Source organism: Rhincodon typus, chromosome 8 (genome assembly GCF_021869965.1).
Source record: "Rhincodon typus isolate 14 chromosome 8, sRhiTyp1.1, whole genome shotgun sequence".
NCBI classification, from domain to species: Eukaryota; Metazoa; Chordata; class Chondrichthyes; order Orectolobiformes; family Rhincodontidae; genus Rhincodon; species Rhincodon typus.
Genome location: NC_063339.1, coordinates 91,431,039 through 91,446,759, shown reverse-complemented (window position 1 = coordinate 91,446,759; position 15,721 = coordinate 91,431,039). Strand labels below are relative to the sequence as shown.

Here is a 15,721-nt window from a genome sequence, read left to right as displayed (position 1 = left end):
TTGAAATTAGAAATAAGCAAGGAATGATCATCTGATGGGATTGTACAATAGGCTTCCCAACAGTCAGAGGCAAATTGGGGAACAAATACGTAGAGAGATCCCAGATATTTGTAAGAATAATAAGGTTGTAATAGTTGGTGATTTTAATTTTCCAAACATTGACTGGGACTGCCATAGTGTTGAAGGTTTGGATGGTGAATAATAATGTTAAATGTGTTCAAGAACATTTTCTTTATCTACAAGTCAATGCTCCTACTAAAGAAAGAGAAAAAAAAACTTGAGCTTCTCTTGGGTAATAGGGCAGAAGTGACAGGTCGGAACAAGATAATAGACAATAATTCTATCCGTTTCAAAACAGTTATGGAAAAGGATAAGCCTTCCATGAAAGTTTTTAATTGGAGGAAGGCAAATTTAACAGTATGAGACAAGAACTTTCAGAAGTTCATTGGAGTAGACTGCAGGCAAAGGGACATCTGAGAAGTGGGAGGCTTTCAAAAACATGTGATTAATGAGAGTTCAGAATCATGGTGTTCCTGTTAGATTGAAAGGTAAGGCTGGTAGGATTAAAGAACAATGGATGAAAAAGATATTCAGGTTTTAGTCAAAAATAAAAAAAAACATATTAGATATAAGCAACTGGGTTTAAATGAATCTCTTAACCAGTATAAACAGTTTAGGGGCATTCTTAAACGGGAGACCAGGAAGGCAAAGAGGGGATATGAAATTGCCTTGATAGACAATGTTAACGTTAATCCAAAGAGATCCTACAAGTGCACGAAGAGCAAGAGAGCAACTAGAGAGTGAGCAGGGCCCTGTAAAGATCAAAGAGGTTACCTTTGTGTTGAATGACAGGAGATGAGAAAGATATTAAAGGAATATTTCGCATCAGTTTTTATTGTGGAGAAAGAAAAAGGAGGCGAGAAAACTCAGGGAAAGAAATACTGTTTTTTGAAAGCAGTTCACATGGACGTCTTCAAAAATATAAAGATGGATATCCTGTAGAGCCACAGGTGATGAGGGAGATTTTTATGAATATTTCCCCTCAGTCATTACGAGGAGAGAATCGTGGCTGCTAAGGAATCAAGGGAAATATGGGAATGTTTTGGAATGCGTACATATTACCAGAGGGGTGCTGTTTGGGCCTTATGGCACTTTAAGGTGTACAAATACCCGGGGCCCAATCAAGTCAATCCTCAGACATTGTGGGAGTCTAGGGAAGAAACTGCAGGGGGTCTTAGAGATTTTTGCTTCATTTTCAGCCACTGGTGAAGTTCAGTAAGATTGGAGGAGGGCAATGTTGTTCCATTGTTTAAAAAAGGTAGCAAAGACAAGCCAGGGAACTACAGGCCAGTGAACCTGACATCAGTGGCAGGCAAGTTATTGGACAGGATACTGAGGGACAGGATCAACCTACATTTGGATAGTCAAGATCGGATTAGGGATAGTCAGTATGGAATTGTGCATGGGAGGTCACGTCTGACAAATCTTTCAGAGTTTTTCAAAGAGGTAACCAAGAGGATAAATGAGGTAGGGCAGTGGATGCTGTCAATACGGATTCTATTAAGGCCTTTAACAAAGTCGTACATGGCAGGCTAGTCAAGAAGGTTAGGTCGTATGGGATCCAGGGAAAGCTCGCTAATTGGATACCAAAATTGGCTCGATGGTAGGAAGCAGACGGTGATGGTTGAAGGTTGTTTCATGGATTGGAGGCCTGTGATGAGCAATGTGCCACTGGGGTCGGGGTTGGGACTGGGACCTTTGTTACGTACATAAATGATCTGGATGTGAATGTACAATGCATGATTAGTAAGTTTGCAGATGATACAAGACTAGGAGGTATTGCTGACAGCAAGGAAAATTATCAAAAATTACAGAGGGATCTGGATCAGATGGGGAAGTGGTTTGAGGATTGGCAAATGCAATTCAACACAGATAGGTATGAGGTGTTGCACTCTGGAAAATCAAATCAAGATAGGACTGATATAGTTCATGGTAAGGTCCTGAGGAGTGTTATGGAAGAGAGGGACCTAGGAGTACGAGTACATAGGTCATTGAAAGCGGGGTCACAGGTTGACAAGGTGGTGAAGGCGGCGTTTAGCATGCTGGCCTTCATTGGTCAAGGCATTGAGTACAGAAGTTGGGACGTTGTCTTACAGTTGTATAAGTCTTGGGTGAGGCTGCACTTGGAGTATTGTGTACAGTTTTGGTCACCCGTTATACGAAAGACATAGTTAAACTGGAACATGTGCAAAGAAGATTTACGAGGCTGTTGCCAGGGCTAGTAGGCCTGAGTTAGAGGGATATGTTGGCCTGGATAGGACTTTATTCCTTAGAATGTAGGTGAATGAGGGGGTGACCTTATTGAGGTATACAAAATCATGAGGGACATAGTTAGGATGAATGCATATCGTCTTTTTCCGAGGGTTGAGGAGTTAAAACAAAGTCATAGGTTTAAGGTGAGAGGGGAAAGATTTAAGAAGGACCTGAGGGGCAACTTCTTCTTGCAGAGAGTGGTGGATGTATGGAATGGGCTGCCAGAACAAGTGGCTGAGGCAGTTACAATCACAACATTTAAAAAACATTTGGATAGGTACACGGAAAGCAAGGGTTTAAGAGGGATATAGACCAAATATCCCTCTTGTTTGGGTAATTCGAACTAGCTGAGTGGGAACCATGGTCAGCACGGATCAGTTTGAGCTGAAGGGCCTGTTTCCATGCTGTATTATTCTATGACTCTAAATCTCCAGGTCCTGCTCTAGTGCATTCCATCATATTGTGATAAGTTAAAGAGAAAACATGGGGCACCTTGCAGAAATATTGTATCATCTATAACTACAGGTGACGTGCCAGATGACTGGAGAATGGGTAATGTTGTGCCTTTGCTTAAGGGATGCAAGGAGAAGCCTGGGAACTACAGACCTGCGAGTCTGACTTCGGTGGTGGATAAGTAGTTGGAGGTAATTGTGAAAGATATGATGTACGTACTTAGAGAGGCAAGGAACAACTGGGATAGTCAGCATGTTTTTATGCGGGGGAAATTGTATTTCAAACTTGATTGAGTTTTTTGAGGAAATAACAAAGAAGATTGTTGAAGGCAGAGCAGTGGACATTGTTTACTTTGACTTTAGTAAAGCCTTTGACAAGGTTCTACATGGTGGACGCATCAGTAAAGTTAGATCATATGGGATTCAGGGTGATTCAGGCTTGTCAATTGGACACAAAATTGCCTTAATGACAGGAGACAGGGACTGGTGGTGGCAGATTGCTTTTCAGACTGGAGGCCTGTTAGCAGCGGTGTTCCACAGGGATTCGTGCTGGGTCCAATTCTGTTTGACCTTTTACGTAATGACTGAGATGAGAATATAGAAGGCATGGTTAGCAAGTTTGCACATGACACCAAAATAGGCAGCATAGTGGACAGTGAAGAAGCTGTCCAAGATTAGAAAGACATCTTGATCTATTGAGTCAATGGGCTGAGGAATGGCAGGTGGTGTTTAATTTAGACAAGGGCAAGTTATTGCGTTTTGGTAAAACAAACAAGAGCAGGACTTGTACAATAAAAATTAGGGCCCTGGATAGTGTTGTAGAACAGAGACACCTAGGGGTTCAGGTGCATCATTGCTTGATTTTTGCATTACATGTGGACAAGGTGGTTAAGAAGGTGTTCAGTCTGCTTACCTTCATTGCTCAGACGTTTGAGAGGAGTTGGGATGTTATGTTGAGCTTGTACAGAACATCAGTGAGGCGCCTTCTGGGGTAATGTGTCCACTTCTGATCGCCTGTTATATAAAGGATATCACTAAGCTGGAAAGGGTCCAGAAAAGATTTACCAGGAATGGAGGTTGAGTTATAAGGAGTAGCTGGATAGGTTGAGACTTTTTTCACTGGAGTCCAGAAATTGGAGGGGTGACTTACAGACATTTATATAATCATGAAGGGTATAGATAAGGTGAATGGCAGGTGCCTTTTCTCTCGAGTGAGGGATTTCAAGACAAGGGGGCATATTTTTAAGGTGAGAGGAGGAAGATTTAAAAAAGACTTGAGAGGCAATTTTTTTTTTTTTAAAAACACAGAAGTGGTTCGTGTTTGTAATGAACTTCCTGAGGAAGTAGGGAATGTGGGCAAAATTACAACATTTAAAAGACATCTGGATAAGTACATGACTCGGAATCATCTGGAGGGATATGGGCCAGGAGCAGGCAGGTGGGGCAAGTTTAACTTGGAATTATGCTTGGCATGGACTGGTCGGACCAAAGGTAGGGCTGGTATGATTAGAGAACAATGGATTAATAAAGATATTGAGGCGCTAGTCAAGAATGAAAAAGAACCATATCAGAGATAGACAACTCGGTTCAAATGAACTTCTTGAATAGTATAAAAAGTGTAGAGGATTTCTGAAGATGGAGATCAGAAGGGCAGAGAGGGCATGAGGTAACTTTATCTGCCAAGGCGAAGGATAATCCAAAGAGATTCAACACGTACATATCGAGCAAGAGAGCAACTAGAGAGAGTTGGGCACCTTAACGATCAAGGAGGATGTCTTGGTGTTGAAACTCGGCAGATGGGAGAGATATAAAATAAATATTTCACATCAGTTTTGACTGTGGAGAAAGCTAGCCCAAACTTTCACTCTCCATGTATGAAACTGGACAGTTCCTGTTGCTAAACTATTTGACCAAGGGCCAAAGAAATGGAAACTGGGTGATGCTTCTTGCGGCTGGATTGACGTTCTACTCTGTGTGGCTACATGCTACACTTACAGCATACATGTCACCAGGACTGGAGGGTTTGAGTTATGAGGAGAGACTGGATAGGCTGGGACTTTTTGCGCTCTAACATAGGAGGTTGAGGGGTGACTCTGCAGAGGTTTGAAAATTGAGGGGTAAACGATAAAGGTGAGCAGCAACGGTCTTTTCTCTTGGATAGAGTTTTCCAAAACTAGAGAGTACATTCTTGAGGAGGAGATTGATTTAAAGGGAAATAATAGGCAACATTTTCAGACAGAGAATAGTTTTTATATGGAATGAACCTCCAGAGGAAGTGGTAGATGCAGGTACACTTACACGATTTAAAAGACATTTGGATAGGTACATGAATAGGAAAGGTTTAGAGAGGTATGGATCAAAAACAAGTGGGACTAGTTCAATTTGAGAAACCTGGTCGACATGGACAAGTTGGACTGAAGGAGGCTAGAGAACTCAAGGAAATAAATATTGATGTTTTGAACAGTTTGCTTTGCAGGAGAGGAGGTGCTGAAGGTCTTAGAAAATATAAAAAGTGGATAATTCTCTGGTACCTGATCTAGTGTATCCCAGGGCATTGTGGAAAGTAAGGGAGGAAATTGCGGGGCTCCTCGCGGAAATATTTGTATCATCTATAAATATGGGTGAGGTGCCAGGTGACTGGAGAGTGGCTAAAGTTTTGCCTTTGTTTAAGAAGGGATGTAGGGAGAAGCCTAGGAATTATAGACCAACAAGTCTGACTTTGGCTGTGGGTAAGCCGTTGGAGGTGATACTGAAAGATAGCATTTGCGGAGGCAAGGAATGATTAGGGATAGTCAGCATGGTTTTGCGTGAGGGAAATCATGTCTCACAAATTTGATTGAGTTTTTTTGATGAAGGAACCAAGACCGATGAGCGCAGAGCAGGAGACATTGTTTACTTGGACTTTAGTAAAGCCCTTGACAAAATTCCGCATAGTAGACAAATTTGTAAAGTTAGCTCACATGGGATTCATAGTGAGCTTGCCAATTTAATTCACTTAATGACATGAGACAGGGTATGGTGGTGTAAGGATGTTATTCAACTGGAGCCCTGTGACCAGCAGTGTTCCACAGAGATCGGTGATGGGTCCACTTGTGTTTGTCATTTATATCAATGATATAGATGAAAATATAGAAGGCATGGTTAGTAAGTTTGTTGATGACACCAAATGTTATGGTTTCGTGGACAGGTTATCTACGATTACAAAGAGATGTTGATCAATTGGGTTAATGGGCTGATAAATGACAGATGGAGTGCAAGCTATTGCATTTTAGGGCAGCATGGTGGCTCAGTGGTTAGCACTGCTGCCTCACAGAGCCACAGAGTCTGGTGGATAACAAGGTGTAGGACTGGAATGACACAGCAGGCCAAGCAGCATCAGAGGGGCAGGAAAGCTGACGTTTCGGGTCTGGACCCTTCTTCAGAAAATGAGAGTCTGGTGGGATGCTTTTCAGAGAGTTAGTGTGAACTTGTTGGGTCGAATGGCCCGTTTCCACACTATTGGGATTCTAATTCTAAACAAGGGGAGGGCAGGACTTACTCAGCCTTGGATAGTGCTGTAGAACAGAGACATTTTGGGTTTCAGTTACCTAATTCTTTGAAGTTTGCATTACACGTCGACATAAACATAGGCTCAGACCTTTCAGTACAGGAGTTGGGGCATCTTGTTGAAGTTGTACAAGATGCTGGTGAGGCTTCATCGAGAGTACTGTGTCCAGTTCTGGTCATCCTGTTAAAGGAAGGATATTAGTAAGCTGGAGAGGGTTCAGAAGAGATTTACCAGGATGTTGCTGGGAAAAGAGAAATTGAGTTATGTGGAGAGGCTGAATAGGCTCAGACTTCTTTCTCAGGGCGCAAGAGGTTGAGGTTGAACTTGGAGGTTTATAAAAATCCTGAGGGGTGTCAAATGGCAGGTGTCCTTTCCCTTCGGTGGGGATTTCAAGACGAGGGGGCATTTTTTAAAATCAAATTGAATTACCTTTATTGTCATACATACAAGTATAGTGAAAAGTTTACAAGTTGCCACTTACAGCACCATCTTAAGTACAAAGATACTCAGGTATAACACTACCCAGGGCCCTATCGTTAACTGTACAAGTCCTGCCCTCAAGGGGTAGAGATAAGGTAAATACAGGTATCTTTTCCACAGGGTGGGAGATTTCAAAACTAGAGGGCTTTTTTTTTTTTAAGGCGAGACGAGAAAAACAAAGACATGAAGGGCAACTTTTTTTTGTTACACAGAGAGCGGTTCCTGTGTGGATGCGAATACAATTACAATTTTTAAAAGACATTTGGATAAGTACATGAATAAGAAATGTTTAGAGGGATATGGGCTAAGCACAGGCAGGTGGGACTAGTTTAGTTTCAGCACATGGTCGGCATGGACTAGTTTCCATGCTGTATGACTATGACTATATGATTGAAACTTTCAGAATACTGAGAGGCCTGGACAGATGGATGTGGAGAAAATGTTACAACTAGTCGGAGAGACTAGAACCCAAGGGGACCATCTCACAGTACAGGGACAACCCTTTAGAACTGAGATGAGGAGGGGTTTCTTCAGCCAGAGACTGGTGATTTTGTAAAGCTCACTGCCGTAGAGGGCTGTGGAGTGTCTTTATGACAGAGATAGATAGGTTCTTCATTTGTGAGGGCATCAAGGGTACGGGAGAAAGCAGAAGGCAAGAGAATGGAGCTGAGAAACATGTCAGCCATGATCAAGTGGTGGAACAGAAACTATGGGCCGAATGACCTAATTCTGCTCCTGTATCTTGGTTATTGTGGGTGACTTCAATCTGCACATAGATTGAGCAAGTCAACTCAGTAACGATACCATAGAGGAGAAATTCCAAAAAACCATCTCATACACATTCGAGGATCAATACATTGAGGGCCCAAATGGAGATAGGCCATCTCGACTGCTTATTGTCGAATGGCTGGGAGTGGGTTAGCTCAGTTAACTGGATGGCTGATTTGCGATTCAGAGTGATGCCCACAGCATGTACTCAATTCATATACTGCCTGAGGTCACCATGAAGATCCCACATTCTTAACCTTGCCCCCTGAGACATGTTGACCCTCACGTTAAGGCACATTCGCCTTCTCTCTCTCGGTCCCCAAGTGACATAGCAGTCCTAAGGTCTTCTGAGACTGTGGCAACTTTAATTTCAAAATATTAACTGTGTAATGTGAAGGGAATCATTAGCAATCTAGCCGTGTGAGGCTGCTTGTGGGAGAAAGAAGAACTCAGTGATAAAACGCCTCATTAAGATGGAACGTGACACAGTTGATTCTGAGACGAGGGGCCAAAATCTAAACAGAGGAAATTACGATGGTATGAGAAGTGATCAGGCTACGATAAATTAGGGAATATAACTTTAAAGGAATAACAAACATTTAAAGAGCACTTGGAGGAACTACAACTGTTGTTCTTTCCTGTCAGACACAAAATGAAACAGGAAAGGTGGCCCTGCCATGCCTAACCAGGGACATTAGGGGTAGTACTGGATCCAAGGAAGAGGGGTACAAATTGGCTAAAAAGAACAGCAGATCTGAAGATTGGGAGCAGTTCATATTTCACCAAAACAGGATGAAGGGATTGGTTAAGAGGGGAAAAATAAAGTTTCTGGGGTAAAGACACACAAATTATACAAGTTCCTAAAGATATAATGAAGAGCAAAACAGATTAATGAAAACAAATCCCTTACAATCAGAATCAGGGGTAGTTATAAATGTGGAATAAAGAGATGGCAGACCAATTAACTACATATTTTGGTTCTGTCGGCACAAAGGATTACACCAATAATATCTCTAAAATGCTGGGGAACACATCGGAAGCAGGAACTGAAGGAAATCAGTATGAGTAGGAAAATGGTGTTGGGAGAATTGATGGGATTAAAAGCCAACAAATCCCAGCACCTAGTAATCTACAGCCAGAGTACTTAAACTGGCTTGAGAGATAACAAAAACAAATTGCTGGAAAAGCTCAGCAGGTCTGGCAGCATCTGGGAAGGAGAAAAACAGTTACTGTTTCGAACCGAAACGTTAACTCTGTTTTTACCTTCACAGATGCTACCAGACCTGCTGAGCTTTTCCAGCAACTTTGTTTTTAATCCTGATTGACAACATCCGCAGTTCTTGCGGTTTTTATTTGGCCTGAGAAACCGATGTATTCTGAAAATAGGGGCTGGAGTCTAAATAGAGGAAATTGATGGTCATCTTTCAAGATGAACAATTCCTATGGATTGGAGGGTGGCTAAGGTAATGCTACTAGTTAAAAAAGAAGGTTGACAGAAAATATGGAATTATCGACCGGTTAGCCTAACACTGGAAAACTGTGACAGGATTGGACAGAGTTAGTCAGCATGGATTTACAAAAGGGAAATCATGCTGTACAAATCTGCTGGTATGTTTCAAGAATGCAACATTTAGAGTTGATAAGGAGGCAGTGGATGTCATTTACTTGAGATTTGAGAAGACGTTCAAAAGGCCCCACAGAAGAGATGAGCATGTAAAGTGAAAGCATTTAGGATTGTGCATTCACAGAGGTACAGAGCTGGCTGGCAGGAAAAAAAAAAGAGTCAGAATAAGCAGCCATTTTTTCATGTGTCAGCCAGTGACCAGTGCGGTACTGCAGGGATCAGTGCTGGACCCCAGATATTCACACTATCTAATGATGATTTAGATGAGGAACCTTAAATGTCGTATCTATTAGCTTGTAGAAGACATGAAGCTGGGTGTGATAGTGAACTGTGAGGAGGATGCGGATATACTTCAGGATGATTTGATGTTGAGAGGGTGGGCAATAATGCAAGGCTGACTAAGTATAACGTGGCTAAGTTCGAGGTTATCCAGCTGGATTATAAAACCAGGAAAACAAGTTACTGACAGTAAGCATGCAGGTGCATCAGGTGGTGAAAAAGGCAAATGGTATTTTGACCTTCAGAGCGAGAGGATTTCAGTACAGGAGTAGACATGTCTTGCTGAAATTGTACAGGATCTTAGTGAGGCCACACCTGGAGTATTGTGCGCACATTTGGAATCCTTATCTGATGGAGGATGTTTTGCCTATGAAGACTGTACACAACCGTTCACCAGACTGATTCCTGGAATGGCAGGACCGACATGAGGACAGAATGGATTGGTAAAGATGAACTTCACTGGAGTTTAGAAGAATGAGGAAAGATCTCAGAGAAACCAGTGAAATTCTAATGGAACTAACCAGGTAAATGCAGGAAGGATGCTGTCAATGACTAAGGAGTCCAGAACCAGGGAGTCACAGATTAAGTACATGGGCTAGGCAGTTATGACTGAGATGAGGAAACATTTCTTTTCGCAGAGACTGGCGACCCCCTGAAATTTTGCTGAAATCCAAGCAGTTAAGGCCAAAACATTGAATGTTTCCAAGAAGAAGATATATGTATTTGCGAGGGCTAAAGGGATCAGGCTACTGAGTAAAATAATCAGCCATGACTGAAAGTTACATTGGCCTACACTGTTCCTATTTTCTATGTTTCTGTTCTGTTGAAGGTGGGATATAAAAACAAGATGATTTTAACTGACACAGATATCAGCACTATCTGATCACCACTGAATGAAAATCCTGTAACTTCTTACCAGACAGCAATCTGGGAGCAACTTCAGCACTCCGAGTGCAACCATTCAAGAAGGTCAAGGTGCAGACTGATTTTGGAAGCTTCTGGAGTGGCTGCTCTGTCTCTCGTTTTCTATCCAGTTCTCAAATTGTTGAATGTTCTGAGAAAAGCAACATAATATGTAGGAAATATCTTTGGAAGTTTGCTGATACTGGGGAAAGGGGGGAGGGGGACCCGGCTGGGGTAGGGAAAGACATATGGCTGGGGAAGGGGAGCAGTGAGAGAAACAGTGGGCTGGGTTTTGTGGTGGAGTGATGGGCGAAGAATAACCCCAATTTCCAAACCACGCACCACCCCCCCACCCTGCTCGGTTCTCTCCCTCCACTCTCTGATCTTTCTCTCGGCTTCTTTCACATTGGCAGTAAGCACAGCGACAAAGATGTGCATGTGGACACTTTTCCCATCCAACTCAGTCACTAGCATATGCACAAGCATCTGCCAACACCATACTATGCATACTCCTCAGTTAACACAGTAATGATTTAACCCAATAACCTTTGTCTCCAGCCCCATTCACACCAATGACAATCATGGGATAAATTAAAATATCAAAACAAAACTGACCAAATTACTTAAGCAGCTTGTATGATGCATTGTTTCACAGGTACATTGGATTGTCAAACTTTCATGTTGTAACATTAACAACCTTTTCTCAGAAAGCCTCCGTTCTAAAGAACTTTGGCCCTTCCTTCTGTTTGATCATGTCCTCTCCCAGACTTGCTGGCGCCAGTTCCCAGATAGTGACCAAAAGAGTCTACAGAGTTTTTGATCAAGAACCAAATTGCAATTAACTTCCAGGCCTGGCCTCAGAAACAAACAGTTTTTATATTTTTAACACAACTGCCACTCACTGTCCAGAGGTCACCATTCAGCTCTCCGATTCAAACCCAAAATGATTTTTTAAAACTCAGCGAGGGTTCTAACACAGTACACAGTGAAAAGACCTTTATCCAGTGACACGAATTGAGTGAATGGGACACTATGCGTTGGAGTTTTGTTTCAATGAGATCATGTGCCATTGTTTTAATCAGATTCTAAAGCGCTTTGACATGATAAATGCTGAGAGGATTTTCCTTCTCATTGGAGAGAAACCATAATCTCAGAATGAAGTGTGCCAATTTAAAGCTGAAATGAGGAGAATTTTCCTCTGAGGGTTGAGTGTCTTTGGAACTTCTGTCCACAAAGAGCTGACAGGGCAAAGTCTTGGTGTATTTTTCAGGCTGAGATAGATAGATTTTTGATCAGTAGGGAAATTAAAGGTTACAGGGAAAACGCTGGAAAACTGGACATTAGGAATGTCAGATCAGCCGCAATCCTATTGAATGGCAGAACAGGCTCAAGGGACCAAATGGCTTACTCCTGTTCCTGTTACATATGGTCTTCCAGTAGACTGCCGAAAAAGTCGTAACCAATTACGCAGACTGAGCGAGTGTTCCAGTGAATTGACGGTGGAAAGAGCTTTAACATAGACTGAAATGAAATCTCACCACAGACAGTTGACAGAAACTATATGGACGTTCTGTCTATTGGATTAAAATTTACCTAATCACTCAGCCAGGAGAGACAACAGATACCCACACTGTGGAGATACTGTGGAAATATCAGGACAATGGCAGTGATACAGTTCCCCACCTGAGCTGACCACCCAATGGTGCAGTTACACCGCGGACAGAGCATTCCCGTGCTCCATGTGCAGGAAGGATTCGGTCAGACACCCAGCTACTGAGACACCATGTAAGTCTGCAAGGGGTTACAGAGTTGGATTCCGGTGGGATTACTGCTTTTTATCACATCCAGCTTCATCTGATCTTCACACTGCACTTTTACCGCATTAAAACCTCCCACCGGGACTAACAAAACAAAACTGCAGAGCCCCAGACGGAGGCATTCGGGCGGAGTTGGGACGGAAGGGAGAAGAGTCGGGGAGAGAAAGAGAGAGAGCCGGAAGCGGGGGTGGAGCAAAACAGGACCACGCCCTGTCCCTGTTATGTCACCACACCAACCGCGCTTGCGCATTTCCCACTAATCCAGATGCGGAGGCGCCGGCGTTGGACCGCGGCCTATTTCAGGGAAGAAGCCTGAGGCTCTCTGCAGCCAAAATCGCAGCACCAGAAAAGCCTTGTTTGGGGCTTGAGACCTAAACTGGGCAATAATGCAACCCTTTTGCTGGCATAAAGCAGCAAAGCTGCCCCCACCTCTTTAACCTTCACTCACCATTTGTGGATGTCATGAAAGACTGGAAAAGGTCAGCAGAATTTCTGAGGAAGGGTCACCGAACCCGAAACGTTCACTCTGTTTTCTCATCGACAGATGCTGCCAGACCTGCTGAGCTATTCCAGCAGCTTTGTTTTTGTTCCTGATTTACAGCATCCGCAGTTTTTTTGGTTTTCATTCCTTCCGTCGCTGCCGGCACGCAATTATTTCTGAAGAAGAATCTAGTCCCGAAACGTCAGTTTTGCTGCTTGGCCTGCTGTGTTCACCCAGCTCTACACCTTATTATCTCAGATTCTGCAGTTCCGACTATCTCTGATACAATCCACAATTAGCTGTGCGCATGCTCTATAGCTACACGCCGGTTTGATGACGTCACACGACCAATAGCAAGGAAGGGGCGGGACTGGTGGATGGCAGCGGAACTGCTTGTCCTCCAACCGATTGAGAACGAGGGGCGGGCTGCCAGAACATCCTTGAACGGAAGGAGGTGTTATCCTTCCAACCAATCGGGGAGACACAGGGACGGGACTGGAATTTGAACTTCCTTCGGAACGTGTGACGGGCTTGGTTAGTGCTCCAACCAATCAGTGCACGGGAAGGCGGGTCTAACAACGTGACCAGAGCATGCGCCGTCGGCGTGATGGAGCCAGAATGTTGTTCTCTGGATGGAAGGGAGGTCGGGTCAACAAGGTGCAGGGGAAGGGAGGTCTGTTGTCTGTCCATTCTTTTTACAGCGCATTCAATGGGAAGGATTCCCAAATCATCAATTCCAACCAAATATCACAGCAAGGTCTAACGGAGTCACTCTTTTCAGCAGCATCTCAGTGTCGTCAGTCTTTCACCGTGCAAGGTGAAATGTTTGTCTGTAGTGTCTGTGGGAAAAGATTTCTGAGATCAGTTTCACTGGAAAAGTTCCGAGAAATTCAAAATCGTGTGCAGTGCACCCCCGGAGGATGTGTCTGGGCACCACAATTTAGGAAGGAGAGTCTGGACCTTCCTCGGGGTCTGCGCATGTTTACTCCAATGATTCAGAGACTGAAGTGTTCTTATTATGAGCAACGGTTGCAGGAATCAGTTTTAAATTCATTATAACACAGAAAGGAATAATTTAGCCTATTTCATCAATCTGCCAGTCCTGAGCCCATTGACCCGATTGATCAAAATCTCTTTGTAATCAAGAAAGCTAATAAGCTGTATCCTTTATTATTACAAGAATTGATCATAAATGTAAGGATATTTGCTTCATTTGTAAAGAGAATAGGTGAGACCACGTCTTGAATACAGTGGTGGAGAGCTGGAGGAACACAGCAGGCCAGGTAGCATCAGAGGAGCAGGAAAGTTGATGTTTTGGGTCTGAAGAAAGGTCCCAACCCGAAACATCAACTTTTCTGCTCCTCTGCTGCCTGGCATGCTGTGTTCCTCCAGCTCCACGTTTTGTTATCTCTGACTCCAGCGTCTGCAGTACTTGCTATCTCTCTTGAATAAAGTGTGCAGGTTTTGGCCATCTTCTGCAAATTTATTGGAGGTGTTTCAGAGGAAGATTTGAGATTAATACCTGGAATCAATGAGTTGTCTAAGGAGGATAGGCTGGGCAGGCAAACAGGAGAAGGAGGTGGGTTAGAACTGCTGATTAAAACAGGCAAGTAATGTGATTGTAAGCAAGGATATAGGCTGTGGTGAAGTAGAACATATATGGAACAAAAAAACAGAAATTGCTGGATAAGCTCAGCCGGTCTGACAGCATCTGAGGAGAGAAATCAGAGTTAAAGTTTCAGATCGAGAGACCCTTCCTCAGAATGGAAACGTAACTCCTATTTCTCTCCACAGATGCTGCCAGCAGGCCTGCTTAGGTTATCCAGCAATTTCTGTTTTTGTTTCTGATTTACAGCATCTGCTGTTTTTTCTTTGGTTTTGTAGAGTGTTAGTTGAGCTTAGAAACATTAATAGTTGGTAAATGAGAGTAAGGTTGTACATAGACTCAAAAATACAGGAGCGATATTGGGAAAGGTATTAGAATGGAATGTAGAGATGCAAGTAATAAAGTTAGGGCCGTAAATATGGGTGACTTTAATCTATATATAAATTGAGCGAATCAAATTAATAGCAATACGATACAGGAGGCATTCTTAGCACATATATGGAACAGTTTTATGAATCAATACAACGAGGAAGCAACTGGGTATTGAGTAATTAGAAAGGAATTTCATTATGGTGGCTTAGTGGTTAGCACTGTTGCTTCACAGCGCCAGGAACCCAGGTTCAATTCCACCCTTAGACGACTGTCTGTGCGGAGTTTGCACATTCTCCACGTGTCTGCATGGGTTTCCTCCGGGCACTCCAGTTTCCTCCCACAATCCAAAGGCTAAGTAGATTGGCCATGCTAAATTGCCCATATTGTTCAGGGAGGTGTAGATGAGGGAGATGGGTCTGGGTTGGATATTCTGAGAGTCAGTTTGGACTTGTTGGGCGAAAGGGCCTGCTTCCACACTGTATGGAATTTTATGGTCTATGAATAATTGATAATAAAGTTGATCACCTCATTAAGGTGGAGAGTGATGTCATTCTTTCCGAGACTAGAGTCCTGTCATTAAATAAAGAAAATTAGAGTGATGTGAGGTGTGAACGAGCTGTGATAAATCATGGATCAGTATTTAAATGGGTTTTGGGAGATTGTCCATGCACTCTTTAAATGTTTGCCATGATCTATGTACAAAAGTTATTCATCCCAGTCTGGCATAAGAACAATACAGGAAACATGGTGAAACCATGTCAAAAAAGGGAAATGATGGCTATTATTAAATTTGTCAAATAAATCACCGCATTGGTAACAGTTTAGAATTTAACAAAGGGATTGATTAAATGGCAGAAAATAGAGTATGAGAGTATGCTTGCAGAGACCATACAAATCAATGGTTTTCTTTTGTTGCAGACATTGCTGTCTAAGCCAGAATATACTGCCCATCTATGATTGCTAAGAGGGCTGTCAAGAGTCAACTGCATTGCTGTTGGGTTGGAGTCACATGTAGGCCAGACCAGGTAAGGATGACAGTTTCTTTCCCGCAAAGGACATGAGTGAACCAGCTGGGATTT

At 43.0% G+C, this 15,721-nt stretch overlaps 2 long non-coding RNA genes across 7 annotated transcripts in view; one reads left to right on the top strand and one right to left on the bottom strand.

Annotated features, from left to right (window-relative positions):
- LOC125483849 overlaps window positions 1–15,721 on the top strand; it is a 37,065-nt gene that overhangs the window by 18,448 nt on the left and 2,896 nt on the right. The window contains exons 1-2 of one of the 5 annotated variants that reach the window (XR_007262750.1): window positions 13,125–13,198; window positions 15,561–15,667. This is a non-coding gene — a long non-coding RNA (uncharacterized LOC125483849). The other 4 variants (XR_007262747.1, XR_007262748.1, XR_007262746.1 and 1 more) reach the window with 4 other exon arrangements.
- Window positions 3,676–15,721, bottom strand: part of LOC125483842 — a 17,524-nt gene continuing 5,478 nt past the window's right edge. Inside the window, exons 2-4 of one of the 2 annotated variants that reach the window (XR_007262737.1) lie at window positions 12,632–12,852; window positions 10,380–10,517; window positions 3,676–3,779 (exon numbers count right to left, since the gene is read on the bottom strand). This is a non-coding gene — a long non-coding RNA (uncharacterized LOC125483842). Of the gene's footprint in view, window positions 3,780–10,379; window positions 10,518–12,631; window positions 13,078–15,721 lie in introns of those variants that run through there. The other variant, XR_007262738.1, reaches the window with a different exon arrangement.